The following is a 13,201-nucleotide window of genomic DNA, read 5'->3' on the forward strand; positions in this document are numbered from 1 at the left end:
AGAGGGCATTGTGGTGGTGCCTTGCACCACAGAAGAGCTTGGGTGGGACTGGTACGGTCCCCCGGATCCTGGATATTTGGAAGTCCCCCTCTTAGGCAGACGCAGTTCTGCAGTAAGAGCCAGAGCAAAATATGCCTTTTTGCACTGCTCACCTGGCAAGCCCAGCGAAGTACTCCTGCTCACTCCTGTGTGTCAGCTCTGACAGGAAGAGCTGCTTCCCTCTTGGAGCAAATTGGAGAGTGTGGTTGCAGTCGCCCCAGCCCGGTTGGTAAGGCGCTGTCGCAGATGCCTAGATGTGGCACAAGGGGGCGCTGTGCTGCAAACGTTGTTTATTAATGACTGCTTTGTATGACATTTGAACCAAAGGATCCACGGGGTGGTGTGGAAGGGTTAACTTTCCAGATTGCTTCTGCTCCTTTGGCTTGCACCGAATGGTTCCGTTACCCTTTCCCCGATGGCGTCACTGCAGCCAGCATCCCCAGAGCCGTCCACAAAAAACCAGTCAGTACCTTCCACTCCAGAGCCTGCTGGTTCTGTTCTCCTGTGTTCTCCCCTCTGGCCCCTTCTGACCCTTCTCCAGGCACAGATTGCTCAGGGAAAGCCGCTCAGAGCTGGGTGCTTCCTCCTCGGAGTATCTGAAACATGGGGAAACCCAAGACAGCTTTGGCTGTTGGCTGGTATAGAAATTAATCAACATTTAATTAATTAAATGTTAAACCATCTGTGAGGAATGGTTTAACCTGGAGTCCCACATGGAGCAGGAGTTTGGACCCTCTGGCCCCTTCCAACTTGAGTATTCTGTGATTTTGTGAAGGTTTGTAGTCCGGTGGGAGAGGAGCTACTCTTGGGCGTAGCACTGGAAAGAGCCTGCCTGAAATCCTGGGGAGCAACTGGCAGTCAGCCTAGCCCAGGGGTGAGCAGCCGGTGGCCCTTCAGATGCTGTTGGACTGACAGTCCCATCAGCCTGGGCTGCCACCGTTGGGCGCGATGGGTGCTGTAGACTGACAGGTCTGGTGGGCTGCCAGTTGCGCCGAGAAGGTGCGCACAGCTTCGCAGCAGCTGCAGCCCTGGATTCCACTGTCCACCTTCCACAGCCTCATCCATCCGCTTGCGCGTTGGTTGTACGTCCACTGGGCAGGCAACCTGCAGCTTCGCAGGCCTGTCCAGGGCCCTCATTCCTGCCCCCCACCTCGCAAGGGCTGGCACCTCGCTGCTTTCCCATCCCGCCTCTTGCTCCAGGTGGTGCCCACTTGTGGGGCCGAACGCCCCTACGTTTCCTGCTCCTCCCTCGGCACAGCCACAGCTTCTTTCCCCTTGCTCAGGCCAGAGCGGCCCTGCCACTTTCCACGCCTCGAACTCGGCATCCCCCACCCCCCAATCCAGCCCCTCCTGGACCAGGATGGGGTGCAGGCCACAGGGCATCCCTGTGCACCCCCTTTCCCAGCATTGCCCGGCCCCGGACACCTTTTCCCCAGCAGCACGACTGTCAGGAGGGTGGCGAGAGGGTAAGTCCCGTCTTGCAGGGGTCTGGGTCACGAGGATGGGGGCGAGGGGGCTCTAACCCGGCCTGCCCCGGTGTGGGGCGTGCCTGTGGAGTCAGCCCCAGTTCTCAGCCAGAGCGGACTTTGCTCCAGAAATGGGCGGCCATTCAGGGAGCGCCGTTCTAGTTGTGAAATGGCCGAGATGCATATGCTTTCAGGTTAGGAAACCTGGGAGCTGTCACTCACACTGGTGCCCCTCCCTGACCTGCATCTCCACCAGTCTCTCCCTCATTTTGCAGTGCCATTCACAGCTGGGGGGGGGGACTTCCCTGGGGGAGGGCAGCCAAGTCCTTAATGGAGGCTTTAAAAATATCAACAGGAAATTAGTCTCTTGTGCCTCCCGCACTCGTTCTTGCGAGCCTGTTCTCCATTATCGCAACGAAACAGTTGCCTTTCCAGAGAGCCGCGTTGGGCATGTCTCCACTCTCTCGCAGCGGTCGTTTGCCTCCGGCTCTGGGGGGCGGCGGGGGATTAATGTGCTGTGCCGCGGCAGGGGGAGAGGGGGGCCTGCCCTGAGCCCTCGGCAGCGGGCGGCGGGGATGGCTGACGTGACTGTCTCGGAGAGGCACTGTGCCCTCGCGGCGCTGTGCCTGCACCACGGAGCCCAGGAAATCCAGTCCTTCGCATCGGGGAACCTGAGTGCTGTGCAAACAAGACCCACATTTTATGCAAGCTGTGCACATTTCGAGGCTGTTTCTTCAGCTGTCTAATGTCCACACTTTTGCTATAACAATAACCACAACAATGATGCAGAGTTTATGATTATCTATCCCACTCGCCCACTGAATGTACCCAGAGCAGTGTGCGGCGGATTCACCATAAAACCAGCGAGGTCACAAAAAGACGTAATCACTCTTCTGTTGTGGGTCCTTAATTCTAAGCATGTGGGAGAGGCAGTGCAGCTGCACAGCTATGCAAGAAATGAACTCTGCATATGCTCAGAGTGGCATTTTTCTTTACATATTCTGTGATTCTGTCTCTTGGAATGGAAAGCAAACTGGGCACAAATCAAGCTTTGTGCAGTGCACCGTTTCATAAACCCACTCTAAATTATTGGCTGGATTGTTCATGGTGGACTCAAGTCCCTTGGTTTTTGTTTTGTTCTTTTTGCTTCTGCGTTTGCTTTTAAATCGTAAGCCGCCCCAAGGCTCACGCAATGGGGTGGCATAAAAGTTGTTTAAATAAATAAATAAAATAAATAAATGATCCCAACCTGCCTCCAAGAAAGTATCATTGGAGCTGGTTGCCTTCCTCAGTCTTCCAGCTGTGTTAGACTAAAACTCACAGCATGCATAGTTAGCATGACCATTGCCTGTGCAGGATGGGGATGATGGGAGTGGTAGTCGAACACAGAAAATCCGCATCAGTATTTGAGGCAGGGATTGGCCTGCGATATGGCTGGCTGTGGGCTTTTTCAGCACAGGGCTAACCAGAGTTCACAGAAGCATAGAGGAGTAGAGCTGGAAGGGGCCAGAAGGCCATCGGGTCCAAGCCCTGCTGTTGCAGGACACCAAGTCAAGCCATCCATCTCAGCTGGCTGCCCAGTTGCCTCTTGAATGCCCCTAGTGTGGGACAGCCCACCACCTCCCTAGGTCTTTGGTTCCACTCTCATACTGCCTTGAGAGTAAGGAAATTTTTCCAGATATCTAGCCTGAACCTGGGTTGCCGCGGCTTGAACGGATTATATGCTCTGCTATGAGTGAGAAGAGATCTTGACCTTCCTCTGTGGGTCAGCATTTGAGGAACTTATCATCCCCACCCCACCCAGTCTTCTCTTCTCAAGGCTGAACAGGCCCAATTCTTTTAGTCTCTCCTCACAGGGCAGTTTCCAAACCCTGGATCCTTCTTGTTGCCCTCCTCACTTGTGTGCAGCCGCTCTTGTTCCCGAAAGCATTGCTGCCAACTCCCACGGTGGCTCAGCAGCTGCCCCGAGGGCGTTCTCTGCCCCCTTCATTGTCAGAGAGCTCCATTCCATTGTGCTGATGTGACTGTTACTCTTGAAGAGGGCGGACACCTCTTAGTCACCGTTTTGATCACTCCGCCTGGGAAGACCCTGGGAAGAGATCAGCCAGGGAGGCAGCTCACTCTGGGCTCCCCTGTCACTCCCCCCGCCCCCACCGTTCGGATGAGGCAGTCGTGCTGGGGAAAGTTGACGGCCAACAAAGAAGAGGGCCAGGGAGGAGAAGGACGGACTCCACCAAGGAAGCCCCGGCCCTGGCTTACAAGAGCTGAGCAGGGCTGCCCTGGGCGGGCTGTTTTGGAGGGTGCTTCTTCGGAGGGTCTCCCTAAGATGGAGAAGACCTGATGGCCTGCAGCAACCTGGGAGCACAGTGGCAGAGGGGGGCCCTTCTCCGTGGCATTTGATGGTGTCCTGCCAGCATCTGCGCATGAGAGGAGAATCCAGCCAAAGTCAGGCTCACACACCCATTTGGTGCATCTGGGTGTGCTGGTGTAAGATGGAGGCACAATGTGCAAGAGGAAGAGTTGGCGGCGTTTCTTGGGAGAAGGCTTCTTCCTGCCCCTTTTCCTTCCTGTGCCCTCTCCCACATCTCAAGGAGAACCCTAACCCCGCACCGTTCTGGAAGGGGTTTGACAGAAGGACGTGCTGCTCGAGGTTCATCCTAGTCTGCTGGACAGCTTGCTCCTTCTCCTGGAGCATGGAGGGCACGGTTTGCGTGGCCGCTCCACCATCTCTCCAGCCGGACAGCTGCCACTTGGGAGCGCCCAAACGCGTCTGGTGGCTTCTGGCGCCATTGCAGTGCTGGGCTGGCGAGCCTGTTGGTCAGCGACGGGAAGCCTGGAGAAGGCGGCTGCTGGCGGCCACTGGGCCCGATGGCGACATGCCAGCTCTGGTTCCAGAGGCAGAATGCTTATGTGTCCCAGTTGCTGGGGGACACGGGTGGGGGAGTGTTGCTGCATTCGTGTCCTGTCTGTGGCTTCCCGGAGGCCGTGGCTTGGCCAGAGTGTGCTCAAATGCGGGGCTGGATGGTTCTTGGCCTGAAGTTCTCGTGCTGTGGTTCAGCAAGTCAGCGATGAGGATGGGTACACCTGTGCTTCAGTCCGAGCTGCTTAGATTGGGTAGAGATGGCAAGGGACGAACGAAAGGGGCGTCACCCCGTGTGAGCGGCCTCTTCCCTGGCCTGGCCTGGCCTGGCCTGCCTGACCTACTTGGCCGCCCGTCCAGGTCCCTGGGCAGCCTCTGGGGAATCTTGCTCGCGTGGCCACGTGCGATGCAACCGTCCCAAGGGCACATGCCGAGGGAGCGCCGCTGCTCAAGAGAACTCGCGGAGCGTGTCTCCCGCACCCCTCGGCCGACGCTTCCCCAGCCCTGCTCTCGGGGCTTGCTTGGCCCCCCTTGTACAGCCCTGGCGCCTGACGTCAGCAGAGCCCGGGCGAAGGCTGGCAGTTCTCTCGGTCTTTGGCTCCTGCTCCGGCTGTGCTAATGGGCCTGTCACTCAGGTGAGGGCCTCCGGGAGAAGCTGGGCTTCCTTCTGGCACGCTGGGCTGCTGGGAGTGAAGCGCAGGGCAAAGCCGCCGTGACGCAGCTGTCTGGGCCTAAGGCAGCTGGCCTGCCTCTTTTGCTCTCTCTGCTGCCTTGCCTTGCCTGGCCTGGCCTGGCCTGCTTTGTTTCTGCAGCTGCAAAAGAATCCACTGTTTGTTTGAAAAATCCGAATTATGCAAGCAAAATGAACAATGTAAACATGTTTGTCACAATGGACATCACTGCACTGTTTTCAGAAAGGTGGCAGAACATGGGAGACCAGATTGATTTGGCGTGTGTCTTCATACGGGGGGAAGGCAGAACAGAGTGAGGTGAACTGCGGGCTCAAGGGCTCATTCAAGAATGAGCATCGCTGAGAAAGGTTCCCTAAGTAAAAATTGTCACCCCGACTCTTTGTCTGCCTCTCTGGAACTTTCCTGCAGTTTCTGTGTTTTTGGGCAAAGCTGTCAATATGCTGTTGAGACTTCCCCTGTGATAACAAGGACTAGAAACTTGAACAACAAAATCTCGGGTTTTCTTGACACGCAACTTGGGCTCTTTACAGCTTATGTGGCTTGCAGCTTGATTGCAGCCAAGCGGACTCCTGTGGACTTGCTCGCTCAGTTGCCAGGCCCAAACGCTCCACTCCTTTGTCCTTTATCATTTGGCAAAGGGCCTCCTAGAAGCACAGAAATAAATGCTGAGCTTTGGCAACTCTTCCCCCAGGAGGCTAGTTAAAGGTTCATTCGCGAAACATAACCAACTCTCTGGACACATAAGAGTGGTCAAGCCCATTTCCCGAAGTGCTAGTTTTGAATGCGGGGGCAGTTTGGATTCTTCCCTGTTCCCGTCCGGGGAACACCAGACTCAGCTACTGTCCAAAATGGCCAGGACAGGGTGGAACGGGTATGCAGGGAAAACGAAAGCAGCAGTTCCAGGAGAATCGGCTGTGTGAAAGAGGAGGTTCCGGCTTTCTTTCTCCAAGTGATTTCTGATTCTTAAGGATGCTTACTTAGGAGTAAGCCACATTGCGCTCAGCAGGGCTTACTTTTGATTAGACGTGCTTGGATGGCACTCCTAATCTCCTAGTTCTCTCCCAGCCACAAGCGGGGGCAACATAAATGCTGGGGTCTGTGCCTAAATGCCGTATTATTGGGTTACAGGGAGATGTTCCTCTTTTTAAAAAATGCAAAGCGTATAAAGATTGTTATGAGTAACTCATGTTTAAAAATAAGGTTGTGTGAAACAGCAGGCAATGAAAATATTTTTTAACAAGCCACTTCCCTCATTGCCCTTTCTTCGAAGCAGCATTTAGCCCTGGGCCTCTTGAATTGCACAAAGTGCTGGAGAAATGGTGGATCAGATTCATGGAGAGCTTTCCGCACAGCCCCTGTAGGTGCTCAGCTGCACTCCAGGTGAAGGGTGCCCAGTGCCAAGTGTCCAAAGAGGCAGACTTTTCACATTGGTGGCAGCCATTTTTAATTTCCCAGAATTTCAAAAGTACTTCAGAAGAACAACTTTTTGGGGAAAAAAACCATGGCAGCTGGTCTGAATCTTTCCCACACAAAAGAATTTCACCTCTTCACCCCCATTATATCAGAGCAAAAAATGCTAAATTCAAGAAACCTGAAATGGATGAGAAAGAGACCAGGTTGGTTTGGCCCAGGGCGGGAGCACGGACCTCGCACTGGTTGCAGCTGGCATGGATGGGAGCCTCCAGAATGGATGGGCTTCCGCCCCATCTTCCTCTGCCTCTTCGCTGCCATTCAGGGCTGCAGGGCCCCAAAACTAGCTTGCGATGAAACACATGCCTTCCCATATCAGTGCGGTGCACTTTGGATGGGGCCCTTTGCTGTTTTTCCAAACCTCCCCTCCAGTTTTGGGTGACTAAAGGCACTATTAACCTTGACCCCTCCCCCCCCAGGGGGAAAAAAACCAGTGTGTGGGATTTTGGGAGAGAAACCCCATGCCCCCCCCCCCCCCCCCGGCCTGGAGTACAGTGCCAGACTGGGGCTCCATGTCTCTGCTTCCCTTCCAAAATAAAATGGGTTGCGTGTACTTTTTCCTGGGGGGACTGGTCTCCGAGTAGCCTGGTGGAGCCAGGCTGCTTCTTTCCTCGCTGCTTGTCCCCTGCTCGGGCCGGCTGGGTGCACGAAGGTGCTCGGCACGGGCTGGCAGCAGTTGTGGAGGAACGTCTGGATGGGCAGCCTTGGGTCGCAGAGAACGAAGGGATTCGTTCCCCGTGTGCTGCCTGCTCTCTGCACAACGTGTGCCACGCAAAGGAGCATCGCCTTGCTACCTCAGAGGGGAGGCAACGGGGGGAATCGCTCCCCACTGGGGATGAGGCTTGTGGAGGTCCGGAGGCTGCCCGTTCCGATCCAACAGGCAGTCCCCTCACACGCCCTCCGGAAGGCTTAGCCTCAGGAAAGTCACTACCTCGCCTGCCTGGGGACTCGAAATTATGGGGACCCAGCCAGGGTTTGGCCCCCGGCCTCTGGCCTGCTTTCTCTGCCCTAAGTTCGCCTTGCACCGAGCAGGTTCCGGCAAATCCTGGGAGCCCCTTTCGGCGCATGCTACCCACACACCTGCTACGCAAGCAGAGCATTGCCTCTAGATGTGCGACCTGCAAGCTTTGCACACCATGCACGGTGGATTACGCACTTTGGATACTGTGTGCCAAGACCTGCATCCTTGCGCTTCACTCAGCTCACTTCCTGTGCAAAGAGCCCGATTCTGGCCTGGTCGGGATTCAGGCTGTGACCAGGGAGCTGCTCACAGGTGCGCAAGTGGGACGAAGTTAGGACTGAAACGTTCTGAAGCCCAGAATTTGTTTCAAGAGCCAGAACAGCAGAACATTGGCAGAAAATGCACCTCTGTTTTGCAGGACACCCACACTGTCTTGATGCTGTCACTGTTAAGCGGTCATATAGCAGAGAATTCATCCCCTGCAGAAATTTATCTCTGTTTACCTCAGGCTCTCTTAGTTTTGGCAATAATTTGGACAAGGGTGGAGGAGGGGATAATTTTATTTCTGTCCTTTCAAACATCATTACTAATCTGCTCTGGACATGCACATGGTGGGCACATCATGAGTGGAGCTGGCTGGAGCCAGGGGTCAGACTAGATGGCCCAGGAGACACTTTCTGACTCTCTGTTTCTATGCTAGAAGAAACGCCTGGGAGATCCACTTTCTGCCCAGCCCAGTTTTGTCTGTAGACCCCAGCCCTGCCCCCAGTCGAACTGTGGCAGTTTGAGGGACTAGCCTGGGAAAACAAGGCTGGGCAGGAAGGGGCTTGAACAGGGTCAGGAATCAGCTGCCCTTCCAGGCCCTCCTTGCTGCAAAGCTACATCCCCCCGTAGCCAGATAATTTCTGGGATCTGTTACAAAGCACCCAAGAGCCCATTATTGAGTTGTATTGCATTTTGCCACTTTGGAAGCTCGGGGGATCATTTCTGGATTTTCTGCCTTGCTCACAAGGATGTCTTGAGCTCTCGCCACTTGCCTGAGAGCGTGCGCTTTATCTGTGCGGCCAGTAACCTTGCCTTGCTGCCCGGCCTCTATCTGAGGTGTTGCGGTGGATGCTCTCTCCGCCTTGGTGAAGTTGTCAGCGTGTTCCCTGCGGCTGCCCGGCGGGCAGGTTGCATCTTTCCCCTTGCGCTCTTCCTCTGGCTCAGCCCCCTCCAGCCCCTGCCGTGTGGCTCCCCTGCAGGGCCAGCAGGATCGGAGCAGGCAGAAACAATCCTGAGCCGTCAGCAAGAATGACCGTCACGGGCGCTCTCTTTTGGAACTAATTAAGACAAAGAGACCGGGAGCTGAGAGAAAGGTGCCCCGGAGGGTGCTGTAGCTGCCGTCCCCCAGATGCAGGCCGGCTTGACAGGCGAGCGGCAGCCGTCTTCGGAGCCAGGGAAAGAGGCACGGCGGGGGAGAAGTGCCTGTGTCTGGATCCAGCCCGCCTTCAGATGCAGCACCTTAGCTGGCACTTGGAATTCAGCAGAAATGACAGTCCCGCTCGGCTGCCTATGCCAGCGTCCTGCTATTTAGGCCACGGCCAGCCAATCCGGTGGCTGCATGCTGCTCGCGAACTGGGGGAGCTGATGCCGCCCATCTCTGCTTCTTCTTTGCCTGAAGACACCTGCTTGCACAGTCCCAGATGAAGGCCTGGGTGGGAATGTCCGCTTGCCCTTGCCACAGTTCTGCGCCAGGAAAGAGCATGACCCATCAGCACAACACTCACCTTCAGATCCTCCAAAACCAGCGCTGAGACTAGGTCAGCTGTCGTCCCCACATCGTGCCCCAAGCTCATGCCAAAGGTTCTGACTTGAGTCAAGGGTGCCCTCTGGAACAGGTGCCACGAGATAGATGTGAGCATTTCAGTTCTGAGTGCAAGCACGCCTCGGCCCAAGCCACAAGCAGACGGGGCTCGCATTCGTCTCATCCCCAATTCGCAGTGCCATTTGCACAGATTTTAGCAGGTTGGATAAGAGCCACTTTCTTCCATGAAGGGAACTTTGCAAATTAGGAGATCCATGCAAATTTTCCCTTCGATCATTGCCTGATTATGTGCAGATTTTCCAGTCATGAGGAGCAAGCAGCGACTTCAGGCATCAAAGGGAATCAGGCACGAGATGGGCAGAGGGTTGCTGCTCAGAGAACCATAGCAGTCTCAGACATCACCCTTGGGCTCACAAAATTGTCGCACAGCAGTGTGCTTAAAGGAAAGGCCAGTGGTTGCTCAGCATTCTTCGTTTTCCGGATAACCTGCCAGAGCCACCCAATGTAAAGGACCAGATTCCTGTCCCTAAAGAACAGAAGCCCATGCCACTGCTCTTGACCACTTAATACATTTGTCACTTATTGCATGCTGCCAAGCTGTGATTTGGTGAGTGCCTTCTGTCCGGCAAATGCTCTTTGCAGCAACTCTTTGGTTCCCATTTCACAGCTGTGAAACTGTGTCTAGAGCGATTTTCTCCTGGCCAAATGCATCCTCTCCAGGGCACTGCTATGTAATGCCATGCAGGATCTTTCAGAATCACCAGACAGCACTGTTCTGCATTTGTGTTTGTGGGCTTTAAAAGCCCCTGAGCAAATGGCTCTCGCAGTTATAAAACACACACTCTCTTTCCGGCGCCTGCAGTTCAGCCTGCACTGGAAGCACGACTATTATTCTTCTCTTTAGGAACTGCTCCGCCCTTCCCTCCTGTGGAAGCTAATCAGTGTTTGAACCAGCACAATCTGGTGCAAAAGCTCACACGGAACTTCACTTGCAGAGTCCCAACTGTTGTGTCTCCATCACTTCCTTAACTGTTGTGTCTCCATCACTTCCTTCCTCAGTGGAGCTAGCTGTTTGGAAATACTGGGGGACAGAAGCACAACATAGATTGGCTTTTGCTGATTCCACCTGCACGAGGGCCAGGGGGATACTAGAGCTCTGGTGTTGGAGGGGGTGCTGGAGGCGGCCTAGGGCAACCTGTTGCACGGGGCAAACGGTCGCTCCCCAGGCAACTGGCTCTTACCTCAAGAGGTTTTTCCTGATGTTCAACCACGACTGGCCCTCCTGGCACTTCAGCCTGTTGGATGCACTTCAGATATAGTGATTGGCACATAGAAGAAGGCGGGGGCTCACTTGTGTGGAGGATGCCTCTGCACAGTGGCTCGGGTGGCCCCAAGCCAGGGACAGACTCTTCCGCCTTGTTGTTATCCTGTAGAGCCGATAGAGGGATAAAACAGGACAAGCCCCACTCACACAGTCCTGAACTCGTGCTATCTGATCCATTGGTGCAAATGCTGGTCCATTTTGATCATTCCACCCATGAAACACAGTGGAAATTCCATAGAACTGCGTGGCAAAACTTCATCCATCCACCCATGTCCGTACTTCCTTCCTGCACCACCCTGCAGCTGAAGTTCTCTGGGCTGGGGCATTTCAGGCTAGAATGGAGACCGAGGGGATGTCACTGATTCTCATGCTCCTGTACAGCCTGTATAAAAGCGCACCTCACCCGAGGAGGTGCAAGCATGTGCGAAAAGCCCTCGAAAGCCCTCTCCTAGGCCATGTTGCCGAGTGCGCAAACTGCGACCTGAGCAGAGATGCTTAGGACGCGCCTGCGAAAATGCCCCAGCCCTCCAGCCTCAGCAGGCCTGCCTGACTGAAGGACCCACCCACGTGGAAGGCGAGATCTGACCCTGGCTCGGCACTGTGGTCCATCAGCTGCTTAATTGGGCTTATTGAGCCCTGGAGGGCTGCCACAAGGGATGCTCGGATTGCATTTAATCCGCTTTGTGTGACTTGGAGGACTGCATGGCATTGTCTGCTCCATTGTTTGCAAACCTACAGACTTTTCCGGCTCTGAAACACACATCGATCATGCAACTGACATGGCTTTTATGCAGTTATTGCAACTTTTAATGTACTATGCCCAGCTTGAGGTTTTGCTAAGGAATTAATTTATGTAAATTTTGGACTTTGGGGGAGAAAAAGTTGTGCGCTCACTGACTCAGCTTGATCAGCAGCTGCTGCCCCACCTGGACTCTGCAGCCAGCATTAGTAGAGATCCAGAGCCTTGGAACCCCCTCTGGATTTCTCGGACATCCCCGCATGAGTCCCTCTGCATGAGTGGGGGCAGTGCAAGCAAGCTGGGGGGGGGGGGCACACATTTTACATGCCTTCCCTGCAAGAGGTTTATGCATACGTACAACAAATAGCAAACCCTGCAGATGTGTCCACGTGAGAAGCCGAGCAGAAGCAGGAGAGGCCCTTCGATAAGTGCGGGACCTTCTGCGTGGCCCAACATCGCAAGCTGCAGCTCGGGTGGCAATGGAGCCTGTGGGATCATTCCTCAATCGTGCATGGACTCCCTCTTGTGCTTGGCCTTGTCTTAGGAATCTCCAGCCCTTTGTGTTAGATTCCCATTCCACCTTTCTTTCTTTTGAAAGAACTCACAGCAGCTTCCATCCTCCTTTTTCCGCTGCTCTCAGTCTTATCCCCACAACAGCAATCCTGTGAGGTAGGTGGGGCTGAGAGTCTGTGCCTGGCCCGAAGCCACTGAGAAGGCTCCATGGCTGAGTGGGGACTAGAACCCGGATCACCTGAGTCCCAGTCATAGGAACATAGAAACAGAATCAGAAGGGGCCTCCTGGACTATCTAGTCTGGTCCCTGGCTGCACTCACATCAGGTTTACCACGAGCATGTCGAGCCTGTCCTTGAACACCCTCAGCAATGGGGCCTCAGCCATCCTCCCGTGGAAGCCCATTCCATACCCCGGGGCTCCTAACCATTAGGAAGTACGTGGTTCCCTGAGCCTCGCGCCACTGGAAAGCGTCCTGCCCTCCACTGCAGGGGAAGAAAGGTCATGGCCCACCGCTGGGTGGCAGCCCCTCACGTACCTGTATGTCTCTAACAGGTTCCACGCTCTTAACCGTTCCACCACTCTGCGACCCGTGGCTCTTTGACAAGATGCAACCACCATGTAGCAGTGACTGGATCTCTTTTTTAAGAGTTGAAGCACAACCTCTTAGTCTTCGTGTGTCTTCGGGAGCTGGCCCTGCAAGTTCGAGCATCTCCAAATAATTGCCATGTCACCCCTGTGCTGAATTGGATCACTAGTCAGAAATCCCTTTTGTGCACGAGGGCTGAATGGGCACGAATGGAGGGAGATGAATTTTTAATCTCTTGGGTTCACCTTCATGCTCTTTCTCTCTGCCTCCCAGAAGCCCTTCAACCTCTGCTTGGCTCTATTTCACCTTTTCCACATCCCTTTGCAGCAGGATGGCTCTGAGGTGGCCTTAAATCCATTATGCATTCAGAGCTCTGACTTAATAAGGCAACCCCAGCCTCATTATTTTATTAATGCCTTATCAGCAAGGGGCTTGAAGGCTGGGGGGCACGGCGGGCTGGCTGCTTCTCCAGAAACCAACTCTTTTGCCCCGTCAAACACCTTTGACTTCGGCTTTACAGCAGAATTGGAACTAATCTCTGTTACCCAGGTCCATGTGCAGCGGAAAGTGTTTTTGCAGGTTTTCATTCTGTAGCATCTCTTGCTTATTAATGGGGACATTCACAACTGCAGGCATCATCCTAGGCACGTTTAGATGGGTGAAAGTCCCACACTTCTCACTGTTTCCTAGCCAGCCTTCAGATCTCTCTCTCTCTCTCTCTCTCTCTCTCTCTCTCTCTCTCT

Source organism: Varanus komodoensis, unplaced genomic scaffold (assembly GCF_004798865.1).
Source record: "Varanus komodoensis strain SLA01 unplaced genomic scaffold, ASM479886v1 scaffold15, whole genome shotgun sequence".
Classification (NCBI taxonomy): Eukaryota; Metazoa; Chordata; class Lepidosauria; order Squamata; family Varanidae; genus Varanus; species Varanus komodoensis.